We start from the raw sequence: 13,776 nt of genomic DNA, 5'->3' as shown, positions 1-13,776 counted from the left end.
GATTGGGGAAAGACGGCGGAATCCCGGCGCGCGGCGAGTTTCCCCGCCTCCCTTCTCCGCCATTTTTGTTAAGGGAAAAACGTCCTCGTGCGCTTCCTTACGGCTGCCTGTGGGCGCCATCTTCTAAAGGGGCAGATTCTCACACCTGCGGCCGGGCCGGGCTGTGGGGCGCGGTGAGCCGAGCGGCACCTGGGGGCGGTGGCCGGGAGCAGGTGGCTAGCGCCGGGTGCCCCTTCCTCCGCTAGGTCGGGCAGGGTGGCGGTTTGGGGCGCGGGAGAGCGCGCTGAGGCGAGGCGAGGCTGCGGGCGGCTGCCCCGGGTCCTCGAGTGGTGCGGGGCTAGGCGCCGGTGGGAGCTTCGGGGCGTCGGGGTTCTGTTTTTCTGGGCTCCCGTGGGCCGAGGGTCTGTGGCGGGAGGCTGGGCGGGGAGCGCCGCTGTGGGGGGTCCTGCGGCAGGGGTGGGCTGCTTCTCAGCTTTAGTTTCCATGCTGATAAAGCCCTGCACGGGTGGATTTTGGTTATGCGTGTACAAGCTGCGAGTTGAAAGGTTGAATTCTTTGAGGTGGGGCAGCTGAAAGCTGGGTGGTTTGGGTGGTTAAACTTGTGAATGCCTCGTTTCTGGCTTTTTTGATGGTTGTTTTTGTAGGGCCAAGAAACTAAATGAAGGGGTTTTTTGTTTGTTTGGTGTGGCGTTGTTTTTTTTTTTTTTTAAATTCCTATCCTTGTCACTGTGCCTATCACCTGCTCCCAAATCCTTCATAGGGTGTTTTGGCAAGGGCCTTGAAAAATCCCTGACCCTATGAGTTTATCACTTTAATCCTTTTGAAGCTGCAGGCCAGTTGGGGGAGGAGAGCACACTGTTGCATGTTTCTTGCCTTGTGGAGCTGTATGTTTAACTGTGCATGTCTTAGGATATAATTCTAGGAAAAGTAGATAGAGGCAAAATCATATACACCTGTGCTACAGCAAGGGAGTGGTGTCTTAGCTTGGTGGGTTCTTTTGGTACAGAAAGACTGATGAGGCAGCCTAGGTGTGCCTGTCCCAAGCAAAGCCATGGTAGGAACTGTGGGGAATTTTTTGATATCTAAGTCTGAATTTTCTTGCAGGTCATCAGCTGCAAATTATAAGCCTGATGAGGTGGGACAGGCAGGATGGAGAGGAGGAGCAGCCTGGTTCAGCAAAGGTCACGTAGCAGGTGAGTGGTAATTAGGGCACTATATCTTGCCAGTGTGATACATCACATGCGTTTATCAGACAGAAGAGGTGGTGGCTCTCAAAATATGTTTATTAAGATTGGTAATGATATTGTTGTCTTGTTTGTTTTTTAAATCAGTCCATAATGATTCCCAGAATTACTCACTATCAGTGTACTTCAGGAAGATTATCGACTTTTCTAAATTTCTGCTGATGGCCCATTAAAGTCACGCAGTTGTGCAGAGAAGTGGTTGCTTGGATTGCCCTTGTTTCTTATCAGTATAGTGGTGTGCTGGTTTTGGCTGAGAAGGGGTTAATTCTCCTCACCGTGGGGGTCGGCTACCTTTCCATCTTCCCGCACTCCGCCGCGTGGCGGCGGGGGGGCTGGGAGGGGCAGGGCCATGGTGGGGACGGCTGACCCCGACTGGCCAATGGCAGGTTCATTCCATACCATGTGACACCATGACCAATATATTGAGGGCGGGCAGTGGCAGCGCGGAGGCGGCGCGGCGTCGGGTCGGCGGGCGGCGAGCGGCTGCGGCGCGTGCGGTTTGTTCCGGCGGTTCGTTCCCCCTCTCCCCTCCCTTCCCCCCTCCCCCGGGGCTTTGCGCCTCTCGTTGTTCTCCTTTACATTGCATTTCTACTGTTGTTTCTTTTAATTTTAATTATTAAACTGTTCTTATCCCAACCCACGAGTGTTACCCTTCTGATTCTCTCCCCCATCTAGCGGTGGGGGAGTGAGCGAGCGACCGTGTGGGGCTGAGCTGCCGCTAAACCACAACAGTCTTTTTGGCGCCCAACGTGGGGCTCAAGGGTTGGAGATAACAACAGCTGCTGGTCACAGCACCATGTTGTCCTTTTTGCAGTTGGTGTTAAAAATCGGTGTTGGTTGTTTGAGTCTGCTGTGTTCTGCTGTGATTAGTAATGTTTTGCCTACAAGATTTGTTATACAAACACTTGTTTTCAGCTTTATCTGGTATTTGGGGTTTTTGCTGAAACCGTTACTGTACTTCGGATACCACCTTGTTGAGGCAATTAGCAATTATACCTCCTCCTCTGAGAGATTTTATATGGAGGAAATACAGAATAATACCTTTGCAACTTTGTTCTATGATGTCTCTGCCTTTGTTACAACAACGTTTTTGTATCTTGAACATCCTTGGGTGGTTAAGGTGCACTTATTGTTAGTTTTTGGGCATGTTGTTTTGGTTTTGACTAAGCAACTTAAGAATATCACCCAGAAATCTGCCCCGAGGCTTGATAGTTACGAGTGGCAGGGCATGTGGGATAGCATGGGCAAATACCTAGGGCGGTGGGTACCCCCAGTGTTTTGGAGTTTCACCCCCGAACAAGTGCAGAATCCTAAAAAACTAGTAGAATATTTGGAGAAAGTATGTTGTTACGCTGGGAACTCCAGAGAGACACAGATAACTGCAACATGCTGGGGCCTGGCCCATGCATACCGAGCCCTGCTCAACAGTATTCAGTGCCCCCAGGGGGAAGAGAATGTCTCTGGATTGAAATGCAAAGTGACTGGCACTGTAGTCACTCCAGCCCTGACAACAGGCACTGCAGCCACTCAAACCCCCACAACAAGTACCGGAGCTAGCTCAGAAAATAAACCCGTACCATTATCAGTTGCCCCCATACACAAGACGAAATATTGGAAGCGGACATCAACTCGTTTAGAACGGGATGATGAAGAACCAGGGCCATCGCGGGGAGAGGAGGGAGAAGTAATAAATGAAATAGAGACCACCCGATCCCTGTCCTTAAGCGAGTTGCGAGATATGCGAAAAGATTATAGCCGTCGTTCAGGTGAGCACATTGTCACCTGGCTGCTCCGATGCTGGGATAATGGGGCCAGTAGCCTGGAACTAGAGGGAAAAGAAGCCAAACAATTGGGATCCCTTTCTGGGGAAGGGGGCGTTGACAAAGCAATTGGAAAAAAACCACAAGCCCTCAGCCTCTGGAGGCGACTCCTGTCTGGAGTGAAGGAAAGGTATCCCTTTAAAGAAGATGTTACATATCGCCCAGGAAAATGGACAACTATGGAGAAAGGCATCCAGTATCTAAGGGAATTAGCTGTGTTTGAGGTGATTTATGGTGACCTGGATGATCAACGGTCATCCAAAGATCCAGATGAAGCCGAGTGCACACGACCCATGTGGCGGAAGTTTGTACGGAGCGCACCATCTTCGCATGCAAACTCATTGGCAGTGATGTCCTGAAAGATGACGAGACACCAACGGTGGCAGAGGTGATAGATAGACTCCGGGATTACGACACAAATATCTCTTCCTCGCTTGTCTCTGCTGTGGAGAAACTATCCCGAGAGGTCCAGCAACTCAAAGAAGATCTGTCCTACTCCCCACCTCGACAGAGCAGTGTCTCAGCTGTTAGGAATAAGCGTCCTTTGGCTCAAAGAAGGGGATACACACCACGGGCCACCCTATGGTTCTACCTGCGTGACCACGGAGAGGACATGATGAGGTGGGATGGCAAGCCTACTTCGACCCTACAGGCACGAGTATATGAACTGCAAGGAAGAACAGTCACTCAGGGAGGATCTTCCAGGAAAGCTGCTGCTCCAGTTTCCAGCGAGCAAGTCCCCAGACAGAGGAGTAGAAGCGCAGATTTTATTTCTAAGTGTAATAGAGGGACTCCTGATTCACATTTACAGGAAGTGAGTTGTGACTGCCATGATCAGGACTAGAGGGGTCCTGCCTCCAGCGGGTGGAGGAAAGGGATAACCGGGCTTACTGGACTGTGTGGATCCGATGGCCTGGCACGTCCGACCCACAGGAGTATAAAGCTTTAGTGGACACCGGCGCACAGTGCACCTTAATGCCATCAAACTATATAGGGGCAGAACCCATCAGCATTGCTGGAGTGACAGGGGGATCTCAAGAGCTAACTGTATTGGAGGCCGAAGTGAGCCTAACTGGCAATGAGTGGCAGAAGCACCCCATTGTGACTGGCCCAGAGGCTCCGTGCATCCTTGGCATAGACTACCTCAGGAGAGGGTATTTCAAGGACCCAAAAGGTTACAAGTGGGCTTTTGGTGTAGCTGCCTTGGAGACGGAGGAAACTGAACAGCTGTCTACCTTGCCCGGTCTCTCAAAGGACCCTTCTGTGGTGGGGTTGCTGAAGGTCAAAGAACAACAGGTGCCAATCGCCACCACAACAGTGCACCGGCGGCAATATCGCACCAACAGAGACTCTCTGATCCCCATCCATAAACTCATTCACCAACTGAGGAGCCAAGGAGTCATCAGTAAGACCCACTCACCCTTTAACAGTCCCATATGGCCAGTCCGGAAGTCTAATGGAGAGTGGAGACTAACAGTAGACTATCGTGGCCTGAATGAAGTCACTCCACCGTTGAGTGCTGCTGTGCCAGACATGCTAGAACTTCAATACGAACTGGAGTCAAAGGCGGCCAAGTGGTATGCCACAATTGATATTGCTAATGCATTCTTCTCAATCCCTCTGGCAGCAGAGTGCAGGCCACAGTTTGCTTTCACATGGAGGGGCGTCCAGTACACCTGGAATCGACTGCCCCAGGGGTGGAAACACAGTCCTACCATTTGCCATGGACTGATTCAGACTGTACTGGAACAGGGAGAAGCTCCAGAACACCTTCAATACATTGATGACATCATTGTGTGGGGCAACACAGCGGAAGAAGTTTTTGAGGAAGGTGAGAAAATAGTCCAAATCCTTCTGAAGGCTGGTTTTGCCATAAAACAAAGTAAGGTGAAGGGACCTGCACGAGAAATCCAGTTCTTAGGAATTAAATGGCAAGACGGTCGTCGTCAGATTCCAATGGATGTGATCAACAAAATAGCAGCCATGTCTCCACCAACTAGCAAAAAGGAAACACAAGCTTTCTTGGGTGTTGTGGGTTTTTGGAGAATGCATATTCCAAATTACAGTCTGATCGTGAGCCCTCTCTATCAAGTGACCCGGAAAAAGAATGATTTCAAATGGGGCCCTGAGCAAAAACAGGCCTTTGAACAGATTAAACGAGAAATAGTCCATGCAGTAGCTCTTGGGCCAGTCCGGGCAGGACAAGATGTAAAAAATGTGCTCTACACTGCAGCCGGGGAGAATGGCCCTACGTGGAGCCTCTGGCAGAAAGCACCTGGGGAGACCCGGGGTCGACCCCTAGGGTTTTGGAGTCGGGGATACAGAGGGTCTGAAGCCCGCTATACTCCAACTGAAAAAGAGATATTGGCAGCATATGAAGGGGTTTGAGCTGCTTCAGAAGTCATTGGTACTGAAGCACAGTTGCTCCTGGCACCCCGACTGCCAGTGCTGGGCTGGATGTTCAAAGGAAACATCCCCTCTACACACCATGCAACTGATGCTACGTGGAGTAAATGGGTTGCACTGATCACCCAGCGGGCTCGAGTAGGAAACCCCAGTCGCCCAGGAATCTTGGAAGTGATTATGGACTGGCCAGAAGGCAAAGATTTTGGATTATCACCAGAGGAGGAGGTGACACGTGCTGAAGAAGCCCCACTGTATAACAAACTGCCAGAAGATGAGAAGCAATATGCCCTGTTCACTGATGGGTCCTGTCGCCTTGTGGGAAAGCACCGGAGATGGAAGGCTGCTGTATGGAGTCCTACACGACAAGTAGCAGAAACTGCTGAAGGAGAAGGTGAATCGAGCCAGTTTGCAGAGGTAAAGGCCATCCAGCTGGCCTTAGACATCGCTGAATGGGAAAAGTGGCCAGTGCTCTATCTCTATACTGACTCCTGGATGGTGGCAAATGCCTTGTGGGGCTGGCTGCAGCAGTGGAAGCAAAGCAACTGGCAGCGCAGAGGCAAACCCATCTGGGCTGCCACATTGTGGCAAGATATTGCTGCCCGGGTAGAGAAACTGGATGTAAAGGTACGGCATGTGGATGCTCACGTCCCCAAGAGTCGGGCCACTGAAGAACATCGAAACAACCAGCAGGTAGATCGGGCTGCCAAGATTGAAGTGGCTGAGGTGGATCTGGACTGGCAGCATAAGGGTGAACTATTTCTAGCTCGGTGGGCCCATGACACCTCAGGCCATCAAGGGAGAGATGCAACATACAGGTGGGCTCGTGATCGAGGGGTGGACTTGACCATGGATATTATTGCACAGGTTATCCACGAATGTGACACATGCGCTGCAATCAAGGAAGCGAAGCGGGTAAAGCCTCTGTGGTATGGGGGGCGATGGCTGAAATATAAATATGGGGAGGCCTGGCAAATTGACTATATCACACTCCCACAGACCTGCCAAGGCAAGCGCCATGTGCTTACAATGGTAGAAACAACGACTGGCTGGCTGGAAACATATCCTGTCCCCCACGCCACTGCCCGGAACACTATCCTGGGTCTTGAGAAACAAGTCCTGTGGCGACATGGCACCCCAGAGAGAATTGAGTCAGACAACGGGACTCATTTCCAAAATAGCCTCATAGACACCTGGGCCAAAGAGCACGGCATTGAGTGGGAGTATCACATCCCCTATCACGCACCAGCCTCTGGGAAAATTGAACGGTACAATGGACTGTTAAAAACCACACTGAGAGCAATGGGGGGTGGAACATTCAAGCACTGGGATACACATTTAGCAAAAGCCACGTGGTTAGTCACACGAGGGGATCTGCCAACCGAGCTGGCCCTGCCCAGTCAGAAATCCTACATACTGTGGAAGGGGATAGAGTCCCTGTAGTGCACACAAAAAGTATGCTGGGCAAAACAGTCTGGGTTCTTCCTGCCTCCAGCAAAGGCAAACCCATTCGTGGGATTGCTTTTGCTCGAGGACCTGGGTGCACTTGGTGAGTAATGCGGGAGGATGGAGAAATCCGATGTGTGCCTCAAGGGGATTTGATTTTGGGTGAAAACAGTCAATGAACTGAATGGCACAATGTGAACTATGTAATACTGTGTGTCACCTCTGTGTTGTATCAATGATATCAGAGTACGAGCCTCCCAACCCATGGAAGATCAACTATGAAACAAGCCGTGCAGCAGTGATGGAACGATGACTGACTCGGTATGCAGCAACCCACCGCCACACACCATCTCTCCCACCCGGAAAGACCGATACAACAGATGGAGCCCAGAGTCATGGACTAGGTGAACTCAATGGACATTTGAATGGACATTTTACAGGGAAGATCCATGAACTAAGGGAATGATGTCTGTGTATTATGTTAAAGGATGGGAAGGGGAGAGGTGGTGGTTGGTACGGTTGTATTGCATCATATGGGACCTGGGCATGGTGTAAATGGTATGGAATAAGGGGTGGAGAATGTGCTGGTTTTGGCTGAGAAGGGGTTAATTCTCCTCACCGTGGGGGTCGGCTACCTTTCCAGCTTCCCGCGCTCTGCCGCGTGGCGTGGCAGGGGGGGCTGGGAGGGGCAGGGCCATGGTGGGGGCGGCTGACCCCGACTGGCCAATGGCAGGTTCATTCCATACCATGTGACACCATGACCAATATATTGAGGGCGGGCAGTGGCAGCGCGGCGGCGGGCGGCGAGCGGCTGCGGCGCGTGCGGTTTGTTCCGGCGGTTCGTTCCCCCTCTCCCCTCCCCTCCCTTCCCCCCTCCCCCGGGGCTTTGCGCCTCTCGTTGTTCTCCTTTACATTGCATTTCTACTGTTGTTTCTTTTAATTTTAATTATTAAACTGTTCTTATCCCAACCCACGAGTGTTACCCTTCTGATTCTCTCCCCCATCTACCGGTGGGGGAGTGAGCGAGCGACTGTGTGGGGCTGAGCTGCCGCTAAACCACAACAAGTGGCTAAAAGAGCTACATGAAGAAGTGGCTTGAATTAGTTTGAAGTAGGGTTTAAATTCAGAATTAGGAGAATTTGGGAGCTTCACAATAAGGAGGAAGTTTAATTATGCAAGGATTGTAGTTATGAAATAGATCTTCAAACAAAGTAGGAATTTTATACATTTTTATAGAACAGACTGTGTGACAGGATAGGATTTTATTTTATTTGGTTTTGTATTGGGAAATGAGCCTCTCCATTTTTTCAATATAGGATCCTCAGATGGCTCTGAGGAAGACCAATGACTCCTTTTGATTTTTTTTCTTTTTTTTCTTTTTTATGTATAGTTTATTTTCCAATGTTTCAGCAGCTAGGAAGGATTGCCTTTGTTTTACCTTCTGCCTCTTTTTTTGATCCATGGCAAGGTTTTTGGGTCCTGTTCATTGCACACCCTCCAGCCACTGTCTCTCTGGAGTGTTAGGGATTTGTCATTGCACACCCTCCAGCCACTGTCTCTCTGGAGTGTTAGGGATTTGTCATATCTGAAACTTGTTTGCTGGACAGCTTGTGGTGGTCCTTGGTGGTGGTGGGACATTCTGACTGTTACCGTTCTAAGTTGGATGGGTGTTGAAAAAGCAGAAATCTTTCTTTCTCTTTGTTTTTTCTTAAATGTAGTCCTTAATTTCTGTATGTATAAGCACTAAACAGTAATACTCACACAAGACTGGCTAAGCCTCAGATCTTCCTTTAGTGTCGCATGCTCAGGATACTTTGAGTTCTGTCAAGATTCATGGATCCTAGCGTTTATCTCTTACAAGTGACTGGGATGAGGATTTAGTTTTAGATGCAGAAGTTGGTTGTTTTTATTGTTTAGAAGTCCCTCAGTTGTTAGGGAGGCTTTAGCCCTTGTTTTAATATCACAGTTCAAAGTTTGAGTTAAAATTATAGCTGCAGGATATTAATCAATTAATTCCCTCTTCAGAATAAAGAGGAATCTGACGAGAACAAGGAGGGAGATGAAATCTTCTTGTATGTGGGAATTTGAGATGGACAAAATGTAGGTGGAGTTTTGCATTGTTATTAGGAAGATGCAAAGGGTGTAGGAGCCAGTGATGAGTGTTCCTAGTCCTGCTCTAAATTGTGTGGATAGACTGATTAAGCAGAAAGTATTAGCTCTCCTCTGGAGAGGTTGCAGGCTGTGTCCATTATAGTTGCTGTACCTGGCAGGATGCTGCGAGGGATGGGGGTGGTTGTGTTTGTTCCCCATGCTTGTGGAAGTGTTTGGCTGTGGGTTTGGTCATAGTGTTAGCTAAGCCAAATAGTACTGAAGAAGTGAGGTGCTGAGAGGTAGGAGAGTTACTGTGCCAGTGAACAATCACAGATTTAGAGCCTCAGCATGCAGCTGAGTGAGGAGTAAACCTCTAGTGATTTTTGGTCAGTTTTTTGCAAGCTTTCGGAGCTAGTTATGATGATAGCACAGAGTGCCATGAGTATGGATGGGTAGACTGCTAGGAATTTAGTGTTGAATGTGGCACTTCTCCAGGTCCTGGTTGGTTTACAGTGAAGGCTAGGCATTACTCCATTATATCTGGGCATGTATGAGTGAGAGGAAGGTGGGTAATTTAAAGAATGCCTAAATAGAACACACATTTTCAGTTTTGCATTCAGAAAAAGGTGATGGTTAGAGAGGGGGAGCTGTTAGAAGCAGAAGTTGACTTTAGCATTTAAACGGTTTGCTTGTTTTCACCATTGATAACCACCAAAGTTGGGATTGAGGTTGTTTCTAACCAGGCAACATCTATAGCTGAAAATGATCTAACTGCAGATGGTGGTTTTGTGGTGGTTTTTTTTTTTGTTTCTAAAAAAAAAAAAAAGAGGAATCATGTAGCTATAAATGTTTGGTTTTGTGCTGGGGACTCCTGCAGTGTATGGTTTTGGTGGGCTTATAGTACAGAGGGGAAGATGTGAGCAGGGTAGAGCTACCTGGGCAGTTGGAATATGACCAGCTCTTAAATAGTGGTCTGATAAGAAGCCATAGAATCATGGGATGGTTTGGGTTGGAAGGGACCTTAAAGATCATCTGGTTCCAAACCCCTCCTGCTGTAGTCAGGTCCACTAGACAGGGTTGCTCAAAGCCCCATCCAACCTGGCCTTGAACACTTCCAGGGATGGGGCATCCACAGCTTCTTTGGTAACCTGTGCCATTGCCTCATCACCCTCACAGTAAAGAATTTCTTCCTAATATCTAATCTAAATATACCCTCTTTCAGTTTAAAACCATTACCTCTCATCCTATTACTACACTCCCTGGTAGAGTGTCCCTCCCCATCTTTATTGTAGGCTCCCTTTAAGTACTGGAAGGCTGCTACAAGGTCTCCCTGCAGCCTTCTCTTCTCTGGGCTAGTCAACCAGTCACTGCAAGCTAATGGGGCAAGGGCAGCATATTATGAGTGAGCAGGAGTTAATTGGGCTTGGTAGATCTGTGGGGATTAGAGTTGGTAGTGGTGTTGGGAGGTTTAAGTTACGTAAATTGTGGAAGCTGTGTATTCATGGTGACGCTGCTGTGTGGGCTGGACCTTTGCTGGCTCTGCAGTCTGACAAGTCTGTGTACAGCTATTGGAGTGGTTAAAGCGGTTCAGCTTCAGGTGTTAGTCTGTGATGACGATGAATTGTGTTCTGTCAGGGTGGAGGTGAAACCAGGTTAGTTTGGTGGAAAAAATGTAATACAGTACTTCTGTGAGCGAATGCTGAATAGATGCTGAAAAATGTAGTAGAACTACTATTCCAAACTTGGTTTTTAATTTATGTGGGATTGATAGTAAAGCCTGTGGAAAGGGAGAAGTATAGGTGACTTGTCTCACAACAGTAAAGCGAAGACCTGTAGCTAGAACCTCTTAGCACTGGGTCATGTAGCTATCTCCATACACACACATCGAGAGTGTGTGTATATGTATATACCTAGCTCTCCTTCTGAACAGTCTGTGTTGCTGTGTCCATCATTTAAGAAGAGTCTACAAATAGAGGCATATTTATGCAAAGGTATAGAGGGCTGAGTCTTTATCAGCTAGGTTATAGTCCTTTCTCTTCTTATCAGCTTTATAATGAAATTCATACTGAGTCACACAAATCATATATTGAAACTGTGGTGAAGCTTTCTTATTCAGATAAGGAGAGGTATTTGAATGGGGTATTTAGATTTTAATCTGCCTAGTGTGGCCTTAGCTTAAATACAGCATTTACTTGCACTGAAAAAATCGTTCTGTTGGTTTTAACAGAAACAAGATGGTATTGTTAATGCTTGTGTAAAGCTGAGGGCTTCACACGTTTTGTTCTGTCAAATACACTTTTTATTTCCTATGTGTGGTTATGTGTTTAGCTGACTAAAAAAAGTAGTTAACTAAGATTTGGTAAAGTCTCGAAGGGTCTGATGTATACAGCCATTTTTCAGTTGTGAGGTGAACGCTTCAGCTAAATCACATTTTGATATTTTAGGTGCGCTTTGAAGTATTTTGTTACAGTTTACCTCTTCTCAGTATTTGTATGTGGTATGTACTTAATGAAAAGTGTGGATTGGCAGTCTGTACATCCCAGGGCCAGCTGGTTATTATATTTTGCTGCTAAATGTCTTTTGGGACAAGCTTCATGAATTTTTTTGTTGGCTTGTCAAGACAGGGTGGGAGAAGTGGGTTACTTTTTCTGTTTCCTGCACCTTGACCTGGTTTATTAGTGCTAATGGAAGAAAATGCACATCTTTGTGCATGTGGAAATCACTGTAGCTCTTAATTCCCAAATCCTGTGTTCCCACATGTCTTAATTACTATTCTTTCACACCCATTCTTTTAAAATGATTGGTATTTAACTACTTAAAATTGAGAAATGAAATCACTGCCAAAATGTCATGCTATTGCAAAAAAAGTGAAATAAGCCATCACTCATCAAATAGCAATCTACACAGTGAGTGAGGTACATTTTGGAGGAACTAATCGCTGATTCAGTTGGTCTTGCCTGAAAACTGTGTTCAAGTTTGTGGTAGACAAGGAGGTGTCTCAGGCTGTTGTTGGCTGTGTCATATAAATCTACCTAACTGATTAGACTAGCTGTTCGATGTGCCTGATGGTTGCTTTAAGAAGCTGATGTTAAATAAAATAGTGTACTGTCAGCTAAGATAGTAATGTGGAAGTTGTTTCCTTGCCACACAGTCCTTTTGGCTGCCCTGTTCTCCTCACTCTCACAGAAGTGGGAAGCAATGGCTGTTTCTGCATACCTTGTGAACATCTGGAGCTGCCCCAGGATAACCCTGTCTGGAGGGCAGCAATGAACATAGAGCTGTACTGTTTTAATATCAGGTATTAATCTTTAATTCCACATCACAGCAGTCGAGTGAATGAGTAAGGGAAAGAAACCCAAAACAAACGGCAGATATTTACATCTAAAATTCACACCACTTATTTGTTCGTTCTGGAAACATGCTATCACAATATATACAATGAATTACCCTTAGGACACTTGTACAAATTATTTTTTCCTTTTAAATTTGTTTTCCATTATAGATAGGATAGCTGTTTTAATTTTATTTTAAACATGAATACACAAAAGAGAAGTGGTTAGAGGTTTTTGCTTTTTTTAAATAAGCACAGAATGCCAGAGGTTAAAAACACATTTACAGGGCAGAATACCAGTCAGACATCACAATCTATACATTTTTTGCTCAATTTCCTGTACAAATACACAGCATTCAAATGGGGGTATTTACAAAGAAGCATGATCAGAGGAAATTTTAAATATCATATAATTTGTTTCCCAAAGGCTCTTGTTCTCTCCAGCCTCCTCAGTTTTGGCTGATTCTCCTACAGAAGGGATATGCAATATCCCTTACCTAAAAAGGTTAAGTAAGCCAAAAAGCAAACAGAGGAAGAGACGGAAAAGAATCTTAGTCTTGCGCACCATAATATAACCAACCCAACCGTTGACAAAAAAAAATTGTAGGATTCAGAGAAATTGTTTTAATTGCTTTTCTTCTCCTACTGTAGTTCCTTCTCAATTTTTGTTTCAGATGGGGCCAGCAGGTACACTGACAATGGAGAGATTTGTAGCAGAATTCCACCAATTTTCTCCAGAATGCACATGCTATTTTGTTATGCAAAGGAAACCCAATGAAGGCAAGTACATATTAAGTTTGAATTAGAGTTAAGTATAGAATGATATGGTCCTATTCAAAATCTCCTGTTGACGTGGTTTATACAAGGAATCTTCAAATCCTGTTGGGCAAGTGCAACAACTGCTGTTGCTTCCACCTATTCCAGGACTGAGCTTCCTGTTGGAGTTGTATTATGCTATAAGACACCCCACCCTACAGAGAAGTTAGTTCCAAGAAGTATTAGTTCCAACATTCACAAAATCTTAATAATAGGCTTTCCATCTTCTGCCCCCTTTAAGGCAAGCACTGAAAAGGGAGACAAAATATTTGGTAGATATCAGAACAGTAACGGAAATTTAACTCCAGAGAGGCTTAAATTTTGTAAGTTCAGCAATTTATTCCATCCTTCTCTGTGTGGACCTGCCACAAACTGGGTATTTGTATGCATCGTCACATTGATCTTCAAACCCTTACAAATACATAGTAACATCAGGCTCCCAAAATGGACTCACTGCTGTTGTACAATGTCTCTAATCAGAGCAGGATGATATGTTTTGAGACACTGATTAGAGTGCCAGTGGGCAGGTTTTCCAGCTGACTGGGATTTTGTCTCATGATAGTTGCATTCTTGTTTTTGCAAAGCTTTATTTGCAAGACCTGCTGGGTTTTTTTTTTGCAATAAG

At 46.5% G+C, this 13,776-nt stretch overlaps 1 protein-coding gene and 1 long non-coding RNA gene across 2 annotated transcripts in view; one reads left to right on the top strand and one right to left on the bottom strand.

Moving 5' to 3' along the window:
* The first annotated feature begins 79 nt into the window (after positions 1 to 79).
* On the top strand, positions 80 to 13,085 carry LOC142058739 (uncharacterized). Its single transcript, XR_012661095.1, has 4 exons — positions 80 to 173; positions 1,105 to 1,193; positions 12,191 to 12,302; positions 13,010 to 13,085. It is a non-coding gene; the product is annotated as an uncharacterized LOC142058739 (long non-coding RNA).
* Positions 13,086 to 13,323: 238 nt separating this feature from the next.
* DOCK3 (dedicator of cytokinesis 3) overlaps positions 13,324 to 13,776 on the bottom strand; it is a 221,679-nt gene continuing 221,226 nt past the window's right edge. Inside the window, exon 56 of the transcript XR_012661094.1 lies at positions 13,324 to 13,399. The gene's annotated coding sequence lies outside the window, so the exon portion shown is untranslated. The remainder of the gene's footprint in view (positions 13,400 to 13,776) is intronic.

This window comes from Phalacrocorax aristotelis, chromosome 6 (assembly GCF_949628215.1).
Source record: "Phalacrocorax aristotelis chromosome 6, bGulAri2.1, whole genome shotgun sequence".
NCBI lineage: Eukaryota > Metazoa > Chordata > Aves > Suliformes > Phalacrocoracidae > Phalacrocorax > Phalacrocorax aristotelis.
The sequence above is the reverse complement of the archived record's forward strand: the minus strand, read 5'-3'. Positions and strand labels throughout refer to the sequence as shown.